The sequence below is a fragment of the Lissotriton vulgaris genome, chromosome 7 (assembly GCF_964263255.1).
Source record: "Lissotriton vulgaris chromosome 7, aLisVul1.2, whole genome shotgun sequence".
Lineage (NCBI taxonomy): Eukaryota > Metazoa > Chordata > Amphibia > Caudata > Salamandridae > Lissotriton > Lissotriton vulgaris.
Genome location: NC_141695.1, coordinates 1761544563 through 1761566124, shown reverse-complemented (window position 1 = coordinate 1761566124; position 21562 = coordinate 1761544563). Strand labels below are relative to the sequence as shown.

General features: G+C 45.9%; 1 protein-coding gene across 1 annotated transcript in view; it reads left to right on the top strand.

The window, feature by feature from the left end:
* The window catches only part of LOC147706607 (uncharacterized), a 740422-nt gene that overhangs the window by 34230 nt on the left and 684630 nt on the right, over positions 1 to 21562 (top strand). The window lies entirely within an intron of this gene.

The window sequence follows — 21562 nt, the reverse complement described above, 5'->3', positions numbered from 1 at the left end:
AGGAATGTCACACAGGGGGTGAAAATACTGCACTCTTTCCTGCTTGTTTTTCCAAAATGTAGTGCTCCTTTGGGGCAGGAAGTCCAATAAAGCCACTTGTAATTCCCTTCTTGCTGATGGGGCCTAAAGATTTTTACTTTTAGTTTATAACTAAGCATGAGAAATCTCAGGGTTCCTTTTAAACAAATCACATTGATAACACATTACACACAAACAATGTTCAGAATCACAGAACTTTAAAAAGCTAATTACTGGATAGCCCATTTTCCGTGTGTATTCACCCAGTGATTGTAATCCAGACAGAGCTGAGTTTGACCTCCACCTCTGTATTTCATCTCCACTGTAACAGGGATTCTGCACAAACACAGAACTGTGCACAGAGACTTAGGACCTCAGTGAATTAGGGTGTGCCAAAACTCACCTTAGTACCCGAAATCCCCTACAAGACTAGCAATCAGTGTCACATTAGCTCTTCGTCCTATAGCAAAGAAACCAATGATTAGACAACCTAGAACATGCGACTTAGGACCATCTCAGGAATGGCGGGAAGTGAGAACACTCTTTTGTTATACGTTCATACCAGTCCACAGCAGGAGTAAAATAGAGACACAGTAAGGTTAAAATGTTTATTTTAATGACGTGATCTCAAGCGCAGTATTTTAATCAACATAAGCATACATATTATTAAGAATAATACTGTCAGCATGGTTACAATTACATAGACTACAAAAGGAGGAATCATATTACAATGATAGTGCAAACAGGTGATGAAAGTGCCTATGTAAAGCACCCTCCCTATCTAGGAACTATGTATTATAAAACTTTAGAAGGTCTCTAGATCTTTCTTAGGGGGACCCCATTTACCTGTCTGCTCAGTAAGTGTAAATTACATCAGGATCGGTTATTCTCTCTGCATGCCTGGAATCTTTCAAGTGGGTTCAATTCTGGCAAGTGTGCTATGATAAAGGGGCCAGAATCCTACTCGGCTTGCAGCTGCCAAATTGTTGTGTCTAGAATGTGTTACACGGACACGCCAATAAACAGGTTTGCACGTTATGATAACCTTGGCATCTCAGCACTCACTGTACAGACTGGGGACACGGTGTATGTCTAGAGATGTTGAAAAACAAACCTTTTCTCATGTATAGACCTTCGTGAAAGCTAACGCAGCAAAAACAGCTAAGCAGTGTCGTGCGCAAAAAGCAGCAAAAAGGAAAGATGGCGTTTAAACTTCTAATAAGCCATGCTAACTTAACATGCACGCAGAAAGAGGCCCACAAACCACACTACACCACTTTACTCATTTTCTCTGTCCATCTTATTGAAGGTAAGGCTGGTCTTTTTGCTCTTGATATTTCTAATAAGAGGTTAAATCCCCTTTTCAGTGTCTTTTCTTGGAAGGCCCTTGATTGTATACTCTTAAAAGCTTCTTACATTACCCTGTAATTTCCTTCTTGCCCTTATAGATGCAGTTACAGCCTGATGGTAGGACTTGTTGCCCAGGTCCTTAATCATTCCGGTCCACTACTTCCACTCTTCACAGTAACTTCTCAGCATATGTTACCAGTTGGACAAGCTTTGTATTATAGGCACAAAACAGCACCAACCTGACATTTATTGATAATATGGATTCATGTACACATAACCATACTTTTCCCAGGCTTAAAGAATCTCTTCATACTCTCTGATTGTATTTCCATGGGCTATTTCTGAATGCTCATTTGTGCATTAGTTTCAGATCCAATCTTTAACCAACAGTAGCATGTTAAGAACGTGGTTCACGAAGCAATCCACAACAGGTAAGCCTTCAATATGTGCTTTATTTAGGGAATAAGTACACTGTATAAGGGAGTTATGCCAGTTTGCTAACAGCCCTTCAACTGCTCACAGCCAACTGAAAACCCAAGAATCCACACAACATTCTGGTTCTCCCCTAACATTTTCTTACCTTCCTAAAATACTGAAACCAACATCCCACACATCTTCCCTCTAAAATATCATATAAGAAGAGGGTAAAGTTATTAAAAGGAAATGTAAGATTTAGCACTTAAGACACTCACAAAGTACAATATTTGGCTAACACAATCCTGATAGTACACATGGTGGAAATACAAATTATACATAACGCAATCTCACTGATGCAGAATGGAGAAAATGTCATCCCACCATATAACCCTGGAGATAACCAAGTAAGTGTTCTCCCTCGGACTGTGACAAACTTGTACCTCCAGGTTTTCTTGGACTTTCTCAACGGCTACTTCTTAGTCAATTTCTTAACTCCCCATACCTCTCCTGCACACCTCAGCTACATGTCCCAAAGTCCCAAGTTTGACATCTGGGCATGCATTATCACCCTCGTGTAACCATTCATGTCACCACTTGCACAACTCTTGCCACACAACTAATACCAGCATTATCACAATGTACACAATGTAGTTTCCAAACCTTCCTGTCCTCACACTTAACCCCTCCCAAAACCTTCACAATATTCAAGGTTTCGACCAAGGCGATCCCCTCTCTACACAAAGCCTAGTTTCTTCACTCGCACATGCTGACCTACACATATGTTGTGCTTCTTCCTATTAGTAATATGCCACGTATGGTTTGTGTTTCTTAAGCGTCCACTCTCCTTCTCATCTAATGATCACCATTCATTCCAAATATCACCTCCTTCTTGTTTCTCAACCACTAAGAAACCAATTTGGAGGAACACTTCCTTCCCCGTAAAAGCTCAAATGGCATCCTGCCAGTAACTAAATGAGGGGTGATCCTTTAATACAACAACATTTTCTGAAGAAACGTTTTCCAAGGTGAATCAGATTTTAATGCCAATTGAATGAATTCCTTTATGACTCAATTGAAGCGCTCAACCTGGCCATTAACATCAGGATTGTAATATAACACTCTCAGATGCTTAACATCACAGTCCCTTAAGAATGACAGAATTTTACTTGACGTCTGCTGCACTCCGTTATCTGAAACCAAAACGTTTGGAATGCCTTTCCTGGAGAAAAAATCTTCTAGGAATTCGATAACCCCTTCGGTGATAATGTTATCTAATTTGCATAATTCTGGCCATTTAGAATAATAATCAATGAGCACTATGAGATGCTCTTCCCTAGAAGGCAAGGTGGGAAAGGGCCCAATAAATACATAGGCTAATGTCCGCCTTGCATAGTTTGTAATGGTACAACCACAGGTTTAGCTTCTTTGTCACTTGTGCTACAAGCATCCAAACTCCTTACCCACTGGTCCATCATGGCAAGCACCGCGTCCTTTTCTATTTCCTGCATCAACGTCACTTCAGATAACTGTGGTCCATATTCAGATTCCACACTTATACCCAAAACAATATCATCATATGTGAAGGCCATATCACATTCACCTTCATAAATTACTCAGTTTTAGAAATTGGGTTTCTGGTTGTCAGAGGCATGCACCCTGACCAAGCAGTGACCACAATCTTGGTCAGGCTAAATGAGACACACACCCTAAATTAACCAGTGCTCACACTCGGTTAGCTTGGCACAGAGCAGTGAGGCTTAACCTAAGAGACAATGTGTAAAGTTTTTGTGCTATTATAACACACACTATGTACGTGGATGGGTGTGAGAAGAAGGAACTGCTCAAGCAAAAATGGAGAACTGCACTTTTTAGGACGTGAACCATCACTCACCCAAAGGTGGCACGCTTCATCATTGGATTCATTCCTCTCACTGGGACCAGTGTGGGCTACGACTTCCTTAGGGGAGGAGTGGAGGTTTGTTTGTTATAAAGATGAGCAATGTCAATGTATAGGAGTGAGGAGCAGAGTCCATGATTCATGAGAGAATAGTAAGAATAAGTGTGATCTAAAACTATCTCACGGTGGATGAAAATTGTACTTTATTCTGATGCCCCAGTTGGATACAGTGAAGATTAATGGATAGGGTTTTCTATAAATGCCCTATCTCATGTGGTCAACATGTTTCTGCCACAGAAAGTCAGTAATGTGGGCAGTGGACCTAAAAAACAAACAGCACCCAAACCATTGATCACCTTTACTGTTTGTGACCAAAAAGTACGTTCTTGTGTGCAAATCTTCCAAATGCACCCCGTGCCTGAAGATGCCTCTCTTCAAAAAAGGGAGAATAGAACAACAATGCCCAATAGGAGCTGACACACAAATAAATAGAAAAAAATTCAAAGGAACACAATCCAATGGGACACTTTCTTATGAATAACAGTGTCTAAACAGTTCATGGGTATCGTTTCTTCCTTTATTATGTTATATTACATTCATAAAAAACAATCAGCCAACATGCTTCATCCATTTAAACATTGGACTTCTTCAGGGTAGCTAAGACGTTAATCAACTATGCGAATCTAAAGGCTATGCACCAATGGTCAAGGCGCAATTCCATTACCAGTGCCGGAATAAGGCAAAAGTAGAAAAGGGATTCGAAGAACTCAGGCATAGAAATGCATGGTCAAAATACAATCCAAAGTTCGGCCACAAGCACATGGACAGCACCATTGCACAAGTTTACAGTAATTATTTGAACAAATCAGTGTCAAGGTGCTAAAGTCTTTAGCACATTGATACTGATTGGTTCAAATAACTACTGAGTTCTTAGAATAATATTTTCTTCTTTATGTCTTGAATACTGTCCCACGTTCTTTTTTAAAATTCATGATGGAAATAAAAGTATTTAATTTCCTGTTTCTTTATTGTATCACTTTGTTGACCTTTGTCTTTTGTCTATGTTGTAAGGGGCAATTGTTCCTGTATAACTAATTGTACCCTAGGTCCCTCCCTGATTACTTGAGTGCTCTTGTGCTTTGCAAAATATAACTTTCTAAAAGTGGCATTTTCAGATTTGCTACTTAAAATCAACTTCACCATAAATTGTGATTTCAAATTGTAAGTCCACACTTGAAATATCTATCTTTTCCTAATTGGAAATTATACTCATAAAATGTAATAAGGTAAGGCCATTGTTAACCTATGAGAGCGACAGGCCTGGCAAGAGTGAAAAGTGAATTTAAGAGTTTTTCACTATCGGAATAAGTAAAACTTAAGAGTACATGTCCTACTTTATAAATACACTAGCAGCCCGTCCCGACGTTGTCCGGGTATGAATTGCTGCCGGCCAGTAGTACATTGTTTTGTAGGATTTCGTTTTGATAGCATTTCTTATCTGTGACAGGCCTGTGAAACGCTCCGATTCACAGTGCACTGCTGATGCACTTAAGAGTGCGCGTTCAGTAGTGTGTGAACTCAAGTTTTCCTACTTTATTTTTCCTTGCAATATTATATAGCGCGAACTCGACAACATGGCATGAGCACAATTTACATTACAGAAAAACACATTAATTTGTGGTAGGCACGGGGAGACAAAGCGATTTGCCTGGAATCACAGGATGTTGAGCTGATGGCGAGATTCAAACGTAGCTCCCCAGCTCTAAAGTTCGCAATTCTAGAACTTGTGGCGGGAGGTGTGTCTAAAAGTTTATGTTGGTGCTGGCCATCAGTGCATTTTTCAAAAGGGTGGTGAAAAAATATGAGTATGTTACTGGAGATGTGGGCCGCCGTGCCACCAATGTACTTACCGGGGAAGGGTAAACACCCAGTATTCCGCAACTTTCTTTCCGCATACCATCACTCCGCATACTTTCATTACGAAAGTACCATGACTCTGCAATGCCATTATAACGCATGGCATTACATTTTATATGCTTTTACCACGCATACATTTACAACGAAATTTGTTGTAAATGCATGAATGGTAAAAGCATGTTTTTTTTTAAATGTTTGGATAAGGTAAGTATGGGGTATATGTTTTGGGGTACTGAGGTATAAGTTTTGGGATCTTTGGGTATTTTAAGGGTTCAGATATAGTTTTGGGTTATGGGGTACAGGGGTAGTTTTAGGGTTTAGGGATAGGTATGGGTTTTGGGGTACAAGGGTATTTTTAGGGTTCAGGGCTGGGTTTGGGTTTTGGGGTATAGGGGTATTTTTAGGGTTCAGGGGTCGGTTTGAGTTTTGGGGGACAGGGGTATCTTAAGGGTTCAGGGCTAGGTTTGAGTTTTGGGGTACAGGGCTATTTTTAGGGTTCAGGGCTAGGTTTGGGTTTTGGGGTACAGGGGTATTTTAGGGTTCAGGGGTAGGTTGGGGGTACAGGGTTTTTTTAGGGTTCAGGGCTAGATTTGGGTTTTGGGGTACAGGGGTATTTTTAGGGTTCAGGGCTAGGTTTGGGTTTGGGTTTTGAGGTACAGGGGTATTTATAGGGTTCAGGACTAGGTTTGGGTTTTGGGGTACAGGGTTATTCTTAGGGTTTAGGGATAGGTTTGGGTTTTGGGGTACAGGGTAAATTTATAGGGTTAAAATGGATTAGTGTTTAAGGGTGTTGAGGTATTTTAAGGAGTAAGGGTGGGTTATGATTATGGGGTGCAGGGGTATTTAAAGGGAGCAGGGTGGTATTAGCACACATTATGAGACATGGCATGAAGGGCGGAACGCCCCCAGCACACGCCCACAGTACAACGCAGACACGCCCACAAGGGACTACTTTGCTGGCACAGTTCTTTTACCTTTTAAATGTATATGGTGGGCCTCTGCATAGTCTATGTCCTTCTCCTGCAACTGCCCTTTCCAAAGCTGTATTGGGTGTTGTGATTGGTGCTGTGGTTCCTGAGATTACCCGCCTCAAAGGTTTGGGCTCTCTCTTTATTATATTAGTATGGATTACGCCCTGCTCTTAGGGCTGTCTTGGGCCAACCTTAGGGGTGACGTATATGTATTAAAAAGGGAAGGTTTGGGCCTAAGAGGGTTAACTTGCCCGGCGACATGGTCAACATGGCAGTTTACAACTGCACACATAGGCTCTGCAAAGGCAGGCCTGAGACACATTTAGAAGGCTACTTAAGCACGTGGCGCAATCAGTGCTGTAGGCCCACTGATATCATTTATTTACAGGTCCAGGGCACTTGTAGTGCATTTTACTAGGGACTGGTATGCAAATCAAATATGCCAATTTTGGACAAGCCAATGTTACCATGTTTTAAAGACAGAACACTTGCACGTTAGCATTGCTTTGCAGTGGTGAAGTGCCCAGAGCACAAAAGCCAGCAAAAATAAAGTCAGCAAAACAGGAGGTCAGAAGACAAAAAGTCAGGGGAAACCATGCCAATGATGCCAGGTTTAACACTGAAATTCAACAACAGGAGAGAGAGGGAAAAGTACACTCTCAGCCCCCCAGTTAAATATGTTTCAATCAACAGAAGAGTGTCAGTTTTTTATGTGTATAAGCACAGACACATGAGAAAGGTTAGGAAGAAATAAATCACATTGGATTTTTACAGGAAGCCCTCACTCACCACCCTGGTTGGTGACATGCTTCATCATTGGGCCCACCAGGAGAAGCCGAATGCCTCCCTGGTGTGCTGCAACGCCAGGTTACTGCAGAGCAGGTTTTTTTGTGACAATAGTGTGAAAAAGGTGATTTCAAAAATGTCAAGGTTGAATACCACACACAAAAACTTTATTCAGTGGTCAACTTGACATATTAAAATATGTGTGGGGAAATTACCAAGTAGATTGTTTGGATATTTCCACTTAATGTGGGGTCGACATGTTTCTGCCCTTTATGTGTGATTTACTGGGCTTTCTTCAGGACCATGGGGAGTGTACCTCGGCGTTTAACACTGAGCCATTACTGATTTTCAACAATACGCACCATAAATCATCTGCAACACAGTTATCGTTCCACGGAACATACACAATGTCGGAATGGTATATTTGCAGTTTCGAAACCAAACATGCCAATCGTGGAGTAACATTTTTCCGACCACCTTGTTTCAAAATATTTACCAATGGTTTGTGCTCAGTACAGATTTTAAATTTCCTCCACCATCCATACATTCTAAACTGTTCCACAGACCATGTGGTTGCCTGTAACTCCTTTTCAATCATGGAATAATTCCCTTCATTCTGTGTCAAAGTTCAAAATGCATACTCCACAATCCATTCAGTGCCATTCTTCCTTTGAGATAAAAGTGCACCAACATCATACACACTGGCAACCACCAATATTATGCAATCCACTCCCAAACGAAATTATTTAAAAAATGGAGCACACTATATATTTTTTTCTGATTGCAGTAAAACGTTCTGCTTGTTCCTGGCCCCAACAATATTTAAACATTTTCCTCAATAAGAACCATAAATGCTTTACTTTGGTAGTATCATTTTCTACATAGCGTGAATAAAATTCATTTAGCCCTTAAAAGGACATCAGTTTTTCCATACATGTAGGTTCAGAGACATTGATAATTGATTCGACTTGGCTAACTTTGGACAGATACCATCTTTCAATATCACATGACCCATGTATTCTACTTGCTGTTTCCCAAAATTACATTTCTCCCCTTCAAACTTAAATCCTTATGAATAAGAACCATTCACTCTTGTCATAAATTACCATCATGCTCACTTTTGTCCTTCCCAAATATTAAAATGTCATCCTGAAATTCCCTTGCTCTTTTACATTCTGTAAAATCCTAGACATTACTCTCTGGAAGACAGAAGAGGTACTTGCAAGACTAAAAGGCATCCAATTATACTGTAGCAGTCCTTCGAGTGTTATAAATGCTGTTCAATGCCTTGATTCATCATCCAATTCTTTTTGGTGGTACACACTAGTAAGATCAATTGTTGAGAAAACAGCAGTATCATCAATGGACAACACTAGCTCTTGTAAATTAGGTAACAGAAATTCATTAAGACAGATGGCTTCATTCAAACATCTCAAGTCTACACATTTTCTTAAATCCCCATTAGACTTCATCATCATCATCATTATTTTCCTTTATTTCAGCTCAGTTGAACTATCGAAGGGTACAAGATAAAACATTCTTTAAAAAATATAATAAAAGCAAACAAATTAAATACACAGAGGGACTACATAAGTCATTACAATGCAGTTTCTTTCAGTAATTGGATTATTCAATACAAATCGTTGTCAAAATGCAAATTTCCAAGAAGATTTATGTACACAAATGCTCATTCCCCTAAAAGAATGGCATCCTAAAAGGTCTGAATATGACAAAACTTAAAAACAAGGCAAAACAGTAAAAACGTGGCAATGAAAAAGGGTAATATCATGATTTAAAAAGATGACCCAGGCTACGTAAAATAGCCCATGTGCAAAAAAATAGACTTGCGTCTTATTTTTGTGCATTCTTCCTAATATGTCATTTTTGAAGACAAGTAACTCCAGATTGATTTTACATATTCTTGAAGCAGTATGGCGATCACTAAAACCAAAGAGTCGACAAAGCGGAATAGTACAATATGAGCGTTGTTTTCCATAGGCCGTACAAAAAAATAAAACATGTTCATCATTCACAACTATTTGGTAACCCATGGAATAAGTGTTGGATATAGTTTCTTTTTTGTTCTAAGAACAAGTGTAGGATCCCTAATCTGAAATTGATATAAAGTGCTTGTGTAACTGGAATAATAATAAAGTTAATCAATTACTCAAAATCAGGTAAGCAACATGCAGGAATCTACAAGGCTGTTCAAGGAGACAGCAGATATTTTAGCTTCTGTGACAAAATTCCAGTATCTCATTTTTAGTTTCTCATGAGCATCTCTAGCCAATTATGTAACCAAAAATCATTCAAACCCAGCTTAGGAACCTCGTTGTTTTATGTGATAGCCAGAAATGCTGTTAACGGATTGCCCATCTAGTAGAGCTCTAACACAATCGCTTTAGGTACCCAAAGCCTCCGTTGTCCACAACTTAATCCAGTATTGGATTGGCCTCAGGGTGGTAATATCAGAAACGGAGCTAAGATTCAAATCGAATCTTACTGGGGGAGTAGGGTGTTTTAGCGGGGAGTCTCAAGAGAGATGTTTCAAAAGCATTTTCAGCCTTTTTAGAGCATCAAGGTTTCAATGGGCCCACAAATCTGCCTCGTACAAGGCTTCCCACAAATGTGGATCTTCTATATCTCAATGGGGAGTGCGATGACAAAAGCAGACACCCTTTTGGTGAATCTTATAAATGCTCTTTGTTTTAAATATAACACAGTATTCTCAATCTGGGGCAGCCATCTGTGTGAATAATTCAATCGTGCACTCAAATTTTCAAATTATTCAACCTTACCCAATATCTGACCCTCTAGAATGACCTTACCCTTGGTTATTTTGCAGGCACTAAATACCAAATATTTGGTTTTATTACTATAAATCTCTAAGCCGGAGGGCGTGGCCACGGAGGCGACCAAGATGGCCGCTTCTGCCTGAAGCTCCGCCGGTCGGGCGCGTTTGCTTCTGTTTTGCCCGATGTAGGAGCGATCTGACTCTGCCGGTCACTGCCCATCCGTGCCCGGGGGTATGCGGTGCTCGGTTCCATGGCTGGAGGAGTGGCGTGACTTGCTCAGAGGGATCTCTGATGTCCGAGGTGCCCGGGACGATGCTGCGGCCTGATCCGTAAGTTTGCGGCGCTGCCGGGGGTGTAGAGAGCCTGCGCCCATTGCTGCCCTGTAGGCGGCCTTGCTGCCTGTCTCTGCCTTCGGCCCCCCTGCCGTTGCCCGCTCCCCGGCTGTCGCCCTCTCCGGTCTGGTCCCTGGGCCTGGGGTGGGCCTCGGGCCTCTGCTGCCTAGTGCACGCCTCGGAGCCGGGGCCTTGATTTCTGGGGCCGGCGGATCGGGGGATGGGTCCGCCGGAGGGTTGGGTCACGGGTTGGGGGTGGGTGCCTGGGGCTGCACTGTGGCGGCTAAGGCTGTCTGGGCTTCCACCCTCGGTGCCCGGGGGGCTACCTGCTGCCTTCGGTGTGTTGGGGCCCACACTAGGGGTCCCCCCTGATGCATTGGGTCCTGTTACCGTTTTGGTTGTGGGACTCCCTAGGGGCGCTTGCAACGGTGGTGCTTGAACTGGGTCCCATGCTGCCACCTCTTCACTGCCCGCTCCTGCCCTGCTGCTGTTGGCTGGCCTGCCTGCATCCCCGGGCCCCGGTCCCTGCCTGCAGTGACAATACCTCTGCTTTTGACTGGACATTGTTGGTGTCTCCTGCTTTATCTGCGGCCCTCTGGGCCTGGCGTATATGCCTGTGCTATGCCCGGTCCGTGCCTGGTCCTCCTTCTGTTGCTTTGTTTTGGGGCCCGCACCTGGACGATCTCTCTTAGCCTTGACCTGGTCGCTGTCACCTGCATCACTTCCTGTCGCCCACTGATTTGGTCTGCCAACCATCGATGGCTATAGCTGGGCTGCTTCGCTGTGGTGTATGGAGGCGGCTGCTCACCTCCTTCTGGATTCAATTCTTTACCTTTCTCTCCACGCGAGGCGACTGGCGGAGCCCCCTTTTTCCGCCCGCTTGGTTCACCTACGCTCATCGGGAGGCCTGCGCTGCAGAGCACTTATTGTTGGGTCCAGTGTTTCCTACTCCCCACTTTCTGTGACAATGGTGAAAAAGGACCCCAAGCAGCCCAAGCTCCAATTTGATAAAACCTTGGGCGCTGCGCTGGAGGCCCTGGCTGATCAATCTGCGGAGGTCACGCTTCCCCAGGATGCAGAGGGCTCATCCCCCTTGTTGCAGCCATGTTGGCAGAAATGAGAGAGGGGTTTAAGACTCTGGAGGGCCGGTTTGACGATATGGACACCAAGTTGGCTGGGATGAATACGAAAATCCAGGCTCATGACCGTAGATTGGATGTGGTGGCATCCAGGCTCTCGAACGTCGAGGACAGGGCTTCCTCCTCCTTAAAGCGGCTGGAACGGGTGGAGAAGGTCCTCAAAGAGGTCGCCATTAAAAACGAGGATTTGGAGGCCAGGAGTCGCCGCAACAATATTCGCATTCTTGGCATACCGGAGTCTACAGCCACTGGCCGCATGGACTCGTTTGTGGAACAACTACTCTCGGACCTCTTTGGCAGGGAATCTTTCACCCAGGGCTTTGTGGTCGAGCGTGCTCATAGATTGTTGGGCCCACGTCCCAGACCTGGTCTACCTCGAAGGCCCATCATCACCAGGCTCATGAACTTTCGAGATCGTGACACTGCCCTGCGCGCGGTTCGTGATCTGGGAGAGGTCCAGTGGCAAGGGAGCAGACTCTCATTTTTCCCGGATTTTACCATCATGGTGCAGGAGGCCAGGCGTAAATTCCAGGGGGTTAAGGCAACGGCGAAGAACTTGGGACTGCACTACAACATGCTTTATCCAGCTTGACTGAAGGTGGACATAAATGGCAGATCACAGGTGTTCCACACTCCAGCTGAGGCGCAGGAATTCTTCTGTGATTACAAGAAAGATCATATGACTGAGTCTGGGGGACCGAGGCCGTCTTCCCCACAGACACAAGTATCGCAGTCAAGTGTGGACCTCTTCTCCCAACCCGGGACTGGCTGATTACTTTTCATGTTTTCGTGCTACTTTGATGTGTCCTATCAATGTTTCTTCTTTAATATGTTCGCTCCGCAACACAAAGTATTTGATTGCTGCTTAGCCCGACCGGCGTGGCGTTGTCATGCCCCATGGTGTACACCACTGTGGTTTTCCTTATTGTTTGTATGTTGCGTGTGTTTCTGTTGCTCCTCTCGATTTGCTTAGATTTCCGTCACAATAGTGCAGAGTTAGCTATGTTTGGGTCTGCCTCTTTTTGGTGTGTAAGAGGTGGGGTGGGGGGTGGTGGTGGGTTAGTTCTTTGTTTAGTAATGGTTTTTGCAGCTTGCAGGTGTCGATCAATATTTTATGGTATGTATCAGATGCACGTAAAGTTTTGATTGTTTTGATGCAATTTTGATGGTATAGCGAGGGAATGTTCCCGGTCCTTCCGGGCTTTCACTGATGACATGGAATGTACGTGGACTAAATGACACCAGAAAGCGCAGACAAGTACTTATTTATGTAGCTCGACACAAGGTTGATGTAATTTTTATGCAAGAAAATCACCTGTCTGGTACAGACGGAGTCCCGATTGCCTCTAGCTGGGACCCCCATAGGTTCTTCTCCAAATACAGTAGATACACTCGAGGGGTTTGCATCTTTATACACAGAAGAGTTCAGTTCGCACTCTAAAACATGCATCAGGAGTAAGCATGGGCGAACTTTGCGAATTCGCGATCCGCGAATTTGCGGATTTGCAAATTCGCGATACGCAAAATTCGCGAATTTGTGCGAATTTGCGGATTTTTGGTTTTTTTGCATGTTCGCGGGGTTTTTTGCGTGTTCGCGGGGATTTTTGCGTCTTCGCGAGCCGCTTGCATAGCGAAGTTACCCATGCAGTCGTTTATGGGAGAGGGAGAGAGAGAGAGATAGATAGATAGATAGATAGATAGATAGATCGATAGATAGATAGATAGAGAGAGAAAGAGATGGAAAGAGAGAGGGAGAGAGAGAACGAGAGAAAGAAAGAGAGGCCGGATCTCTGAAGGGCCAGATTCCTGAGTTGCCCCTACAGAACATACAGCTTTTTATTTTTAGCAAAATGCATATGAAAATTGTGCTGTAAAGGTCTCTTTTAGTTTAACCCCTCCTGACAACTCAAAATGGGTGTATTTGCCATCCTCTCCCTTCTTCCTGTTTTTTATATCTGTAAGTGCTTCCTGATGAGGGTTAATTCCTTGGACAAGCGCCTCGTTGCCTACTTGTAACTATTCTCTGACCCTGCTTCAAGGGTCAGAGCAGGGTCAGAGAATAGTTGCAAGTAGGCAACGAGGTGCCAGGAAGCAATTAGCAGCAGGTGTCCAAGTTGAAGTTAATTTGTTTGTAACCCTTTTGTAAAAGGTTACAAAGAAATTAGGTTCAACTTTTGCACCTGCTGCTGTAACCCTTGCTTGGCTGAAAATTCGTCCCCGCTGATTCGCGCATTTTACCGCGATTTCGCGAGATTCGCGGATCGCGAAATCGTGGAAAATCCGCAAATTCACCCGCGAAACTGATTTTACGCGCACCCTTAATCAGGACCCCGTGGGCCGCTTTTTAATTGTTTCTGGAATGATGATGGGGCATAGGGTTACCTTGGTGGGAATATATGGCCCGAACACTGGCTCCCCTTCCTTTTTCCAGTCCTTATTGACTCGCCTCCTCTCGATAGATACCATGCTTTTTGCTCAAGGCAGGGGACTTTAATCTTCTGATGGACCCTACTAGGGTCAGCACCGCCACATCCCCAGACACCAAACCTCGTGCCCGACAGGCCCTCAGGGAAATTTGTGCGCAGTATTCCTTAGTTGACGTGGAACTCTAAATACATGCTAACCTCCCCGCCTGCACCCATTATTCTGGGTTCCACAACACTTGGACGAAGATTGACTATTGGTTGATTTCCCCTGGGGTGGCGGACTGGATTGGGACAGTCCTGACTCTCCCCCGCACCCTCTCTGACCATTCCCCGGTGGTCCTGCAGTTGCATATTCCCAGAGCTAGGGGCTATGAGAGGCAGTGGCGATTCCATGGCCGAGCCTTGATGGATCCCGTTTTTAGCGAAGAGATTAGACAGGCTATTGAAGATTATTTTGACTTGAACACCAGGTCGTTTGACACATGGGCGGTTTTATGGGAGGGCTTCAAGGCTTACATCAGAGGGGTTTGCATCTCGAAACACGCTGGTGTCCTGCGCGATCTCCGTTCCACTTTAAACAGTGTCAAGCGTGATATTTAGATCGCAAGTCGCTTACCGCGCCCTCTGAATCCATTGGGGTACGACGGTTGGAGTTGTTCGTGGAATTTAGAGAAGCCGCCGAAAGAGAGCTGTTGTTTCTTAGCAGGCATCATGTAGCACGGCGTTATGGCGAAGGCGAGTGCCCAGGTAGGCTCTTGGCCAACACATTGCGTTCTCCTCGTAGTTCCACCTATATCACTTCTATGGTAGGCCCTGATGGCACCCCTTTACACTCCACCCCGGAGGTGTGTGACCTATTTTTCTCCTATTACAAGTCCCTTTATAGTTCTCGACTGTCCGGTGATTTAAGCGACCAAGAAAATTATTTATCAGAGATCGCTTTGGTTTATTTGGAGCGTTATATACAGGACAGGCACTTGAAGTCGGTGTCCTCCCCCCTACGTTTCGGGAGGCGGTAATTATTCTTTTGCCCAAACCCGGGAAGGACCCCAAGCTCTGTGGACCCTACAGGCCATTATCCCCATTGAATCTGGACTATAAAATCCTGGCCAAGGTCGTCGCCATCAGGTTGTCACTATTGATGGAATTCATTATTTCTCCGATGCAGTCGGGTTTCGTCCCACATAGGTCCACCTCTCTTAACCTCCAGACATTGTTTACAGTGTTACACAGAATTGAGCCCTACACCCCAGCTGCTGCTATCCTTCTCGACGCAGAAAAGGTGTTCGACTCTCTTGACTGGCCCTTTTATCTTTCGGTCATGCGTCGTATGGGCATGCCAGAGTGCTTTGTCGCTACGGTTGCTTTATTATATACTAAACCCACAACTAGACTGCACCTTAATGGCTCTCTTTCTGATCCTTTCCCCTTGTCGCGTGGCATGAGGCAGGGCTGCCCCCTATCTCTTTTCATTTTGGCCACGGACCCTTTAGCTCGTCAATTCCAAGAAAAACACCTACAATGCGGCTTGCAAATTCGCACTGGTCCCCTATTATTATCCATGTATGCTGATGATACTCTTCTTTATGTCCGAATGCCTCAAATCTATCTCGCCCCTTTAATTTTGGAAATTGTTCGGTTCGGAGGGTTTTCTGGACTCAGTATTAATTGGCATAAATCTGTTATTTTCCCCCTTACGACGGGGACCACGGCCTGGCAGTGCGAGTTCCCATTGGAATGGTGGGATGACGCGATTAAATACCTCGGAGTCCACATTCATCTTGACACCGTCACTATGATCCGCCTTAATTATGGTAGAGCGATTACAGGTCGCGAAATGGTTACGTCTACCTCTGTCCATAGCAGGCAGAGTCGCCATTATCAAAATGGTCGTCCTGCCCTGTTTTTTTTACCTCTTTAATAATATTCCCATTCCTCTTACCAGGGCCTTTTTTTCGAAGCTGCGCTCCCTATTGTTACGTTTGGTATGGGGGGACAAGACTCCCCGGGTCAGCTGGTCTCACTTTGCCACCGGACGGAGGTGGGCTCGTGTCCCGGATTTTTATTTTTATTATTTGGTGGCGCAGTGTTGAAACGAGTTTGCTTGGTTCCACCCGGATGTACGTATCCCATATTTGAAGCCGGAGGCTGATCTTGTACTCCCACGCCAGCTTCTTACAATCCTTCCCTCTGGCTTCCCCCGAGACCCACGGGATGTTCAAACAGTCTCTACCACATGCAGGGGTTTGGACAGGCTACGCAGACTCTTGGGGTTAGACTTATTATACTCCCCTGCCCTACCTTTGCCTAACTCTTCCTTTTTCCCGATTACTGGGGAAACCTTGGTCAATCGCACTTTGGAGGAGTTCCAAGTGCACACGCTCGGGGACCTGTTCCCTGACGGGCATGCATTTTCAATGACGGAAGAGCCCCGCTTTAGTGAACGTACATTTATGGACTCATTTATCCTGACCCGGGTGCGATCCGCTCTCAGGGCCAGGTTTCCCTCTTTTCCTGCCGCCCCTGATGATGCTCCTTCCCTTACGCTGCTGATTCAGAGCCCGAATGGGGCGCATCTGAATTCCAAAATATACAGGCAATGTGGTGCGATCAGGCACGTGGATGATTCCAGGGTTCGGGTGGCCTGGGAGGCTGACTTGGGCAAATCTATCTCAGACGACCAGTGGGAGCAGTGCTGCAGGGCCACTAGTGAGGTCTCCTTGAACAGCCGACACAAACTACTTAATTTTAAGTTTCTCCGCCGGATGTATTTCACCCCGCCCATTCCCATAGAATTGACAATTCCAGACCACACCACCGTCAGAAATGCTCATCTCCCTTTGCGGACTTTGCACACCTTACTTGGACATGTCCTAAGATTCATCAATACTGGACGAGTGTGCACGTTGGGAGACATATTGTCCATGCAACTTCTGCCTACTCCTGAGATTGCATTATTAGGTTATGTGGTTAACTTCCCTAGGAAGGCTCGTAAGCTAGCTGCACTGGGTTTCCTTTTGGCCAAACGGGAGATTGCACTGCTGTGGGGCAGCAGACGCGCCCCCACACTACACTCCTGGTTGAAAAGCCTTGCGTTCTGTAATGTCAATTGTGAGGAATTCAGCACTCTGCTCCCCAGCTCATCCAGACTGATAGATATTTGGGGTCCATATAAGGACTACCTTTCCCGGTGTAGGGCAGCACAAGACTCACGGGTGCTGGCCGGCATTACTCCTGAGGGGGTGGGTTAGATCCTCGCTGTCACTGGGGTGAGATATGCATAGGATATACTCTTTGTTCCCAGAAGATGTGCTATTGTCCGAGTGGATTTCTCCCTCTGGTTCTTGGGCGATGTATTTTTATTTGTCTAATCATTGTGCTATGCTCTGTTTTTGTGCTTGGGTGTGTTTTATATTCTCTGACCACGATAAATTACCCTCAGCTGTTATTTTATGTGCCTTTGTTTTTTCTGATCTGCCATAATGCCATTTCACAACTGCTGATTCATTCCACTGCATTGTATCATTGCTGTTTTGTTTTTGTACAAAACCGAAAAATAAAGTAAATAAAAATAATAATAATTCTAAGCCATTCTCCTCACAAAAATAGAATTTTTCTAAGAGAATATCTAGACCCTTCGCAGTTTTAGACAGCAACGTGGTATCATCTGCAAAAAAAAGACCCCCAGTATTTTTTGTCCCACAATTTTGGGACAGTGATTTTTGCAGTCTAGATGGTAGGAGATGTATCCATTTATATATAAGAGAAAGAGTGCTTGGGCCTAAACGCACCCTTGTCTAAATCCTCTTCTGATGGGAATATCCTCTGTCAATTACCCTGTCAATTCCCCTGTTGGACCCCATCTAACTCTTGCAAAATTCTCTGTGTACAAGGCCCCTATTACAAACAAAAAACCGATAGGGAACCATGACCTCTCCAAGACCTCCCAAGTTTTGCCCTCGGGACAAGGTTACAAGTGGCATGGAGGTCCACAAAGGCAACAAATCGCCACCCATCGATCAATGTCTACAGTCTTCCATTTAATGGACAGAAACCATATAATCTGATCAATTTTAGGTTTTTTTGGGTCTGCATCCCACCTGAAAATGAGGAAGCACTTGTCCAGTGGAGATCCAATCCCACAAACTTGTTAAAATGTGAATGCTGTAAACATTTTGCATATTATCAATTAAGCTTAATGGTCTATAATCTACCTAGCAAGTTTATCTCTCTTTTTACATTTTTACATATAGGGATTGTTTATACCCTTTTCTAGGAGCTCAGGAGAGGTGCTTCTACCAGTAAGGTATATGACAAAGAAGTCACAAATGACCCAAACTTAAAGCTCTTTGCGTAATAATTTGGCTGAGATTCTATCCAAGCCAGGTACGTACCCAGGATTCAGGGCTTTTATAGCAGCATTTACTCTTTTGTCAATGGGCTTATCACATCTCCGGAGAATTCAGTAGGGGCGGTTGGGGAAATACCTATTTTGCCTTCACTTGGCTTTTTACCTGCATTGAGAACTGAAACATATTCGACCCAATCCTCCGTGGCAATGTGGTAGTCAGGGTGGGCTTTATCTTTGCGTTCATTATGCATAGGCAAGTGCCAGAAACACCTATTGCCCCCCTTGTTTAGATGCATCTAGCAGGTCATCTCAAATGCTAAAGACACACACGGAAAGACAATGAGTCAGAGCAAGACCACTGACTCATTGTCAGTGAAATTGCTCTCCCACCCTCGCAGCTCCACCATTAAGTGAGGTGCCCCTGCCCCTGCACTCTTGAGTGTTAGTGATCGAGGCCCTCCTCCACCCGCAGGTTTCCCTGCGCCTCATCCCTGGTGGTCCAGTGGACCTCTGTCTCCTTTCTCTCACTCTGCTCCTTCACTCGTTTTTCTACCCTTTCTATCGTTCACCTTTCTGCACCTTTCTGCTTCTCTGCTCTTTTGTGGCTTATTTCTGCCCATTTTCCCTTTCTCTCCCTCTGCTCCTTCACTCGTTTTCACTCGTTTTTCTACCCTTTCTATATTTCACCTTTCTGCACCTCTGCTCTTTTGTGCCTTATTTCTGCCCATTTTCCCTTTCTCTCCCTCTGCTCCTTCACTCGTTTTCACTCGTTTTTCTACCCTTTCCATCTTTCACCTTTCTGCCCTTTTCTGCATCTCTGCTCTTTTGTACCTTATTTCTGCTTATTTTCCCTTTTTTTTCTTTATCCCTTCTTTCCTCCCTTTACCTTTCCCCGCCGCTGCTGCCCCCGCGGCCCCTCCCCCCCAGCGCGACCGGCCCAATCCAGCTCCTCTCCCGCTCCCGCCTCCCAGCTGTCCAGCCCTCCCCGACCCCTACTTAATGGTGTGCACGCCGCTGGTGCATCGAAGGCGCATCAAAGGCAAGCACATCTGCGCCCAGCACCAGGAACCCTGGACCTCCGCCCCGCCAACGCTATGACCCAGCAGCACTCCACGCACTCAACTAAGGCTGCAACAACAACTGCAAGCTAGCATCACCAGCCGACACCCATGGACCCTTCAGCTGTCACCGCTGCCGGCACACCTGCAGCACCGCCAAGAACACGGATCCAGCACAACCCGCCCACAAGAACACAACCGAACCGAAGACCCTGCAATGCATCCTCCTCAACGTCTGATCCCTCCACAAACACGCCACAGAAATCTGGGACCTCCTCCACAGCACCACCCCGGACGTAGCATTCTTCACCGAAACCTGGACCAACGCCACCTCTGGACCAGACATTGCCATCGCCATCCCCCAAGGATACAAGCTCTACAGGAAGGACCGCCCCACCCACCCAGGAGGCGGAATCGCCAACGTCCACAAATCCAGCCTCCGCCTGAGCACACTCCCTGACGAGTCCACAGAACTGATGGAACACCTTCACTTCAAGATACTGGCCAGCCCCACTGCCGCCCTCCGAGGAACCCTCCTCTACTGACCCCCTGGACCCCGCGGACCCTTCGCCAACTCCATCACGGACATTATCTCCCCGCAGGCCATTGCATCCACCAACTACACCCTGCTGGGAGACCTCAACTTCCACCTCGACAATCAACTGGACCCCAACACCACATGCCTCCTGGACAACCTCCACAACATTGGACTCTGCCAGATCGTGACCGAGCCCATGCACTCAGCAGGACACACCCTCGACCCCCTCTTCACTACAGGAAACTCCATCACCTTCAGCCACACCACCGAACTCCCATGGACCGACCATCGTTGCGTCCACTACACCTTCAGAACACCCACCATCCACAGACACCAGCACCTGCTTCCACAAAGAAACTGGACCAAATCACCGACGACCAGCTCATCTCCTCACTAAACAACTCCACCCCAACCATCGTGGAAAACGACGACCCCAACACCGCAGCCCGAACCCTGCATAGATGGATCTCGGACAGCACCAACAGCATAGCCCCCCTAAAGAAAAACAACAATACCCGTGCCAAGAAAGCCAGATGGTTCACCACCGAACTTCGAGAGTCCAGGCGCACATGCCGCCGCCTCGAAAAGGCCTGGAGAAACACCAAATCCACAGAAGCCCACAACAACTTCAGAGCCGCCACCAACGCTCACCATCAACTCATCAGAGAAACGAGGAAAAAAGCGATTGAAGACAGAATCTCCACCCACACACACAACAGCAAGGTACTCTTCAGCATCATCAAGGAGTTCGCCCAATCCACCAGCGAGTCTACCGACATCCCTCCCTCACAAGACCTCTGCGACAAACTCAGCACCTTTTCCCACCACAAAATCAAGAGCATCTACAACAACTTTGACGAAGATAACCAACACACTGAACCCTCACCAACCATCCCCGACACCCGGAAACCAGCGATTGATGACTGGACAGCCCTCACCACCAAAGACACACTGAAGACAATGAAGTCAATCCATTCAGGGGCCCCCAAGGACCCCTGCCCCCACCACATCTTCAACAGAGGCGCTGAAACCATTACACCCATGCTCTGCCACACCATCAACCGCTCCCTGGCGACCGCCTCATTCCCCGACGACTGGAAACACGCCGAGGTCAACCCCCTCCTAAAGAAACTCCCAGCGGACCCCACCGACCTCAAAAACTACAGACCCATCTCCCTGCTCCCTTTCCCAGCGATAGTCATTGAGAAAGCCATCAACAGCCAACTCGCCACATTCATTGAAGAACACAACATCCTCGACTCCTCCCAATCGGCTTCAGAAAAACCACAGTACAGAAACTGCCCTCCTCGCCGCAACAGACGACATCCGCACCCTACTGGACAAAGGAGAAACAGTAGCCCTCATCCTCCTAGACCTATCAGCGGCGTTCGACACAGTCTCCCACCGCACCCTAATACGCAGACTCTACGACCCAGGAATCCAGGACAAGGCCCTCGACTGGATCTGCTCCTTCCTCTCTGGCAGGACGCAACGGGTCAGACTCCCCCCTTTCCTCTCAGACCCCACACCTACCACCTGCGGAGTCCCCCAGGGCTCCTCCCTCAGC